Source organism: Crocodylus siamensis, chromosome 6 (assembly GCF_052110815.1).
Source record: "Crocodylus siamensis isolate JL-2025a chromosome 6, ASM5211081v1, whole genome shotgun sequence".
Lineage (NCBI taxonomy): Eukaryota > Metazoa > Chordata > Crocodylia > Crocodylidae > Crocodylus > Crocodylus siamensis.
In genome coordinates this window covers 7,882,693-7,888,723 of record NC_143400.1, presented here as the reverse complement: position 1 = coordinate 7,888,723, position 6,031 = coordinate 7,882,693, and the positions used below count along the sequence as shown (strand labels likewise).

The 6,031-nt window shown below is 59.0% G+C and overlaps 1 long non-coding RNA gene across 1 annotated transcript; it reads right to left on the bottom strand.

The window, feature by feature from the left end:
- Positions 1–4,202: 4,202 nt before the first annotated feature.
- LOC149860848 (uncharacterized) lies at positions 4,203–5,574 on the bottom strand. Its single transcript, XR_016443300.1, has 2 exons — positions 4,856–5,574; positions 4,203–4,476 (listed from the first exon to the last, which is right to left on the bottom strand). It is a non-coding gene; the product is annotated as an uncharacterized LOC149860848 (long non-coding RNA).
- Between the last annotated feature and the right edge of the window lie 457 nt (positions 5,575–6,031).

The window sequence follows — 6,031 nt, the reverse complement described above, 5'->3', positions numbered from 1 at the left end:
GCCTGGCGCAGGGGCCCTGGCGTTGTCCAGGCCCCGGGGACCCCCATGCCAGCCGGTCCCGTCTCCTCCTGGGCTGCGGGGGCCGTTCCCAGAGGCCTTGTCTGCCCCCTTAGCCGACGTCCTTCGAGGCCTCAGGCTGGGGGGCCCGCGGGGGAGGGTGGGGTCCAGCCGTAAATCCTGGCCAGGCCCTAATCGCTGCCATAAATAACCATCTGAAATAGCCATTAAGGGGGTCAGAGGTCGGGTTGGCATGACAACGCCTGGCTGGCCAGGGTGGGGGCTGCCAGGGGAGCGGGGCTGGGCAGGACCTGATGGATTTCCCATCTGTGTTGTGGGGGGTTCAGGACCCCCAAACAGGGCTGGAGGGAGCCAGGAAGAAAGACAAGCCCCCCCAGCCTCCTGTCTGCGCCGCACGGCCTGATGGAGCTGGGGCAGGGGCGGCAGGGCTGGCTCCAGTGCCTGCTCAATGCTGAACTCTGCAATAGACAGGAGGGTCTCAGCCCCTGGCAGGATCAGGCCCCACTGAGCTCTGGGTGGGGGCTCGGGGGGCATTGCCCAGCTCTCAGCCTGCAAGAGAGAAGTGGGGACTGAGAGCTAGCAGCATAGCGCGCGTGTGCCCACGGGCATGCACACACGTGTGTGCCATGCAAGCGCATGTCTCGTAGGGCATGCATCACACATGTGTAGGCACAAGAGGCTGCGGCGTGGTGCATGGAGTGACACCGGTGTACTCCTGGCACGTGCAGCATGAGCAGGTCGGTGCGTACACCCTTGGTACCCCCTGGGTGCCAGTTCGCAGTGTGTGTGCATGACAGTGACACGCATGCAGTCTACATGTGCAAGCCTGAGGCTGCATTTATGCACGCCCGTATCCTTGTTCTTGAGAGCAGGGAGCATATGGGTGCTCCAGCGTGTGCATGTTAGCAGGGACCCCGAGCCCTGGCTCCATGCATCTCAGCTTGTGGGGGGGACCCACTCCCAGAATGCACCACTTTGGAGATGACCCAGAGGCCTCTGCTCCCTGCAGGTGCTCAGGGCTGGGGGCTCTGGGTGGCTCCAAGCAGGGCTGTCCATGCCAGTGTTGCCCATCAGAGGGCATCTCCCTCCCGGCCAGAGCCTCATCTCCCAGCCTCCTGCCCTGGTCTCAAGCAGGAGGGCTTCCAGCAGTTTTTGGGCTGTCCTGGAGAGCCTGGCACGGGTGTATCTGCACACTCGCTTGCACATGCATGTGCGACTGTCATGTGTGAGGTCCTGTTACCAGTGCTCCATCCCTCCATGTATCCTTCCATGCATGCATCCATCTCTTCCAGGCCACAACCAGCCCCTCTCCCCACTTCCAAATAAATCCCAAATGCCTCCCGACCCCCCGTGAAAATCCTGGCCGGACCGTCCCTCGTACCAAGCCCACCCTGCCCGCCCCACCCTAATCCTCCTTCCTTCTCCCTCGCCCGTAATCTCTTGACATCTTTTCAAATCCAATTACTGGATTAATTGACTTGCGGAGAGGCGCGTGGGATGCAAAGGGGCCGGCCTGGATTTATTTCCTAATAGCCGGCAAGAGCTACCTTCGAAACATGTCTCGTGCCAGGGAGATTTACAGGCGCCCTAATACAGCGACAGCTCAAATCTGTGATTAATAATGTTTTGCTCGGGGGCCTATAATTTAGACCCCCCCCTTGGATTTTTTTTTTTTTATCAGTGGAAACAGAAGCTCGAGCCTCTCATCATCTTCAATTACAAATATTAAAGCCCCGGCCAGGGGCTGAGTGATTGGCGGGAGACCGCGAAATGTTGCCTTTAAATCATGGGGAAATTAGCATAACAATAAGCGTCCCGCTGCCATTCAGATTTAAACGCCGGCATATTGTTCTGGACTTGGTCTGGCTGGCGTGGGAGGGGTGGAGGGGAGGGGGGTCTCACCCTGGGCCCGTTCATTCACCTCCTGGGCTCAGAGCCGGTGGAGGGCATAGCTGTCCTCTGCTTGGGATGGATGGGGGCGCATTGCCGGACTCCTGGGTTCTTTGCCTGTGTAGTGCAGCAGGTCCTGCTCTGCGCCTCAGTTTCCCCAGGAGGGGGGCACCGGGCCCTCCCTACTGTGGCTTTGGCATCTATGGGCACCATGCCACGGAGGTGAGGGAAGGCTGTACACATTCCCCTTTTGTGCCCTGTGAATGTGGCTGGCTCCGGGGTGGAGCGCAGTGGAGGTGGTTCAAGGTCCACCGCGCGTGCTCTGTTTAGGACAGGGGGTGGGTTGTTTAGACGAGGCCCTCCAGGCCCCACCCAAGGTCCCCCAAGGGGGCTGTGGCAGAGGGGGGTGGGAATCCAGCCTGCCCTGGATCCCCCCCCGCAGGTAAGTGCCCTGCGGGGCCCAATCCAAGCCTGGAGGATTGGGCCATGGTGGAAGACACCAGCTGGTGGCTGCTGCACCCTGGTGACCCCACACCACCAAAGCCCCCACATTCCCAGTGTACCAGGCTCCTCAGAGCTGCCCCCACCCCATTGAGCCCATGACAGGGCCTGAGCAAGTGGGGGCAGCTGAACACTTGCTGCTGGGAGGGGAGGGGGATCCAGGGGAAGTTGTCATCCACTGTGGCTAGGGAGGGGTGGATGGGGACAGGCAGGCACTTCGAACCGCCTTGGACAGAGGGGGAAACTGAGGCACAAAGGGCAGGCATAGCAAGAGAGGGCCATACACAAGCCCCTCATCCCTGCCAAGGGACATCTATGGGCCAAGGGCAGTTAGCAGCTACAGGAAACTGAGGCAGGGAGAGAAAGGTGGGGGGTCATATGGTGGGTACAGAGCTGGAGATGGGGGAGCAAGGGACACTGCCCCCTGGCCCCTCCCTGGCCGGAGATGCCCCACCAGGTGCTTTGCCAACCCCACGGGATACAACATTCGTGGGGCTGGGTGGAAACCACCCAGGCTTGAGCAAGCCCAGGCCAGAATCAGGCCCTGGAAAAGTCCCAAACACCCCCAAACTGTGATGCTCCTGCCTTTCCGGGACTCTGAAGACACATTGGAGGTGCCAAGAGTCTCCACAGACCCCCCTGAGCCAGCACTTCTCACCCCCCGGCCCCAGAAGCCTCATTGGGCAGGGCAGGGAAACTGAGGCACAGAGTAGAGACTCAGCCACCGGCCCAGCTGCCAACATTGTCTTGGGGCAGGGGCAGTCCCCTGGGCAGAGCCCTTCATCCAATGCTGTCGGCTTCCCTGGCCCCATTAGATTTTTTCACTGCAAAAACCAGCGTTTTGGGGGTTTCTAACAAAAAAGCGATTGGCAGTGGGCTGGTGGGTGGCCAGGCGGGGACACAGGGTGCTCCCGCGTGGTGCCCCCCAATCAGGGCATGGGGCCTTGAAGCCTTGCGGGAGCCTGGGCTCATGTGCGGGTGGGGTGGAGCAGAACTGGGGCGGGGGCTGTGCTGGGGCAACCTGTTGCCTTTTGACCCCTGTTGCCCTCTGACCCTCTCCTAGTCCTTGCAGGTGCTGAGCTGGGCTCGGGGGGTGGTGAGCTGCCCACAGGACCCCCCTGGGCTGGTGGGGGGGGCTGGGGTGATGCTCCAGGGGTCCCTTCCCCGCGGCCAGAGCTGGGGCCAGACAAAGGATGCAGGGAGGCCTCCCCCGGGCCCGGCACTGCACTGCTGTTGGTACCACATGGCAGAGCTCGGTGGCCCCCTCCCCACGGCGTTGGGGAGCTCTGACATCCATGGCGCGTGTTGCCGGAGCAACACCCCTGCACCAGGGCAGGAGGGGCTGCAGAATCGGTAGCGCCGGGGTTTGGGGGGGCCAGGACACCTGGGTTTCCTCCCCGGCTCTCCTCCACCTGGGGCAGCTGGCTGCGGTTTCAGGTCACCAGGCCAGGGATGACAAAAGGAGGCATGATGCACACCCGTGCCTCAGTTTCCCTTCCCCCCTCCACTGCAAGCTAGAAGCAACACGGTACCGGCTTCTCCGCCATGAACATCCAGGCCTTGTCCACCTACCCTCCCTTCCCACCCCTGCCCCGGACTCCCCTCCACCCCGCTTCCACCACCACGTCTCTCCCCTCCCTCTCCCGCAGCCCCCGCCTCAAGTGTGCAAACTCTCCGGACTCGGAGCCAATCAATTTCCAACGAGTAGCACCGTTTGACGGGAAATTCATTCCAACCGGGGGCCCTGATTTATCTTTCAAATATACGGACAAGCCAGAGCATGATGGAGCCCATTAAAGTGTTGGAAGATTGTTTTTATGATTGAAGTCTGTATTACACCCGCCATAAAGAAAGGGAGCGCGGAGTCATTAGCATTTCCATGATGTTATATTTCTGCCTGTCTCGGGCCCATAACTCATCTTTACAGCCTTGTCCCATCGCTGGCGCTTTGCTACAACGAGTCTCGAGTTAAGCAAAACTCGGGCAGGAAGGAGATTCCAGCTCCTCTCTGTCCTTCACGCCGGGTTCGCTCTCTCTGCGCCGGAGCCGGAGCCATTTTTCAGGCGGCTGAAGGGGGGCATATGCGAGGAGTCATTCTTTTTCCCCTCCGTATTTTTCATCTCCTTCCCTCCCCCCAGCCCCCGGCCTCGCTCCCCGGCTAAACGGAGCTGATATCTGCGCCCTGCCCATCGCGGCCTCTTGCCAAATCTCCGCCAAAGAAAAAAGATAATAAATTGGTGCCTGGGATGTTTCTTTCTTCCAAGCGTTGACCTTCCTTTCTCCCTGGCCTTTGAGAGAGGCAGAGCTGAGGAAGAGGCAGGCGGGGGGGGGGGGGGTCTGGGGACAAGCCTCCACTCCCATCCCGCCCCATGACATTGCCACGGTTTTGGGGGGTGCATCGGTGGCAGACGGCTGGTCGTTAGGGAACAAGGGAGGGTCCGGATACCTGTGTTCTGCCCCAGACCAGCTGCATGACCTTGAGCCGCCTGGGTGCCCCGTGCCTCAGTTTCCCCTCTTGGCAGGGGTGGGCTGATGTCCCCGAAAGCCTCATCAGCAAGCCAGATAAATTAGTTCCTGGGTGAGGGATTTAAAGGTGCCAGCTAATGGGGGGCTGCGAAGGGGGTTCTCCCCTGGTGGGGAGTGTGTGTGAGTGTACATGTGCACGCCTAAATTATATGTGAGTTTGTGAAGGGGGTGCGTGCATGTGTGTGTGTGTGGGAACAGTTATTGGGGGTGAGGTGTAGTGGACATGTGTGTTTGGGGGGGTGAGCAGTGTTGATGTGGGGTTGCATGTGTATGCATGGTTGGTGTATTTCTAAGGGTTGCGGGGACTGTGTGTGCGGGTCTCTTGTGTCAGTACGGTGTATGCATGCGGTTGTCTGATGCACATCTCTGCTGGGTGCGTACTGTTAGGTGGGTGGTAGCCAGCATGGGGTGGGGTGTAGTATGTGCATGATGTGTATGTTGGAGAGTGTGTGGGTGTAAGGGGGTGTGGGGTGTACAAGACGAGGTATGCGCATTGGGTGTGTGTATACTGATCGGTGCGCGTGGGGTGTATATTGCTGAGGTGCGTATGGAGGCTGGGACAGTGTATTGCTAGGAGTGTGTCAGGTGTATACTGCTGGGGGTATGCACTTCTAGGGATGTGTATGTGGGGTGTATACTGCTAGGCACGTGTGCGGATATATGTATTGATAAGGGTATTTGTGTGGGGGTAAATATGAGGGTGTATGCTGCTAGACGTATGGGGGGGTCTGTGTGTATGTGTGTACTGCTAGGGGTTTATACTGCTATGTGCATATGTGTGGGGTGTATACTGGCAGGTATGTGTGTGTGTGTGGGAGTGTACACTGCTAGATGTGTGGGGGATGTATACACCTATATGTCTGTGTGTGGGGGGAGGGTATATTGGCAGGTATGTGTGTGGGGGCTGTATACTGCTCGGATTGTGTGTTGGGGGTATATACTGCTATGTGTGTGTGTATATGTGTGTGTGTACTGATGGGGTGCATACTGCTATGGGTGTGTGTGTGTGAGTGTGTATATTGCCAGGTGTGTGTGTGGGGCAGAGAGGTGTGTACTGCTATGTGTGTGTGTGTGCATTCAGGAGGGTATATGTTTT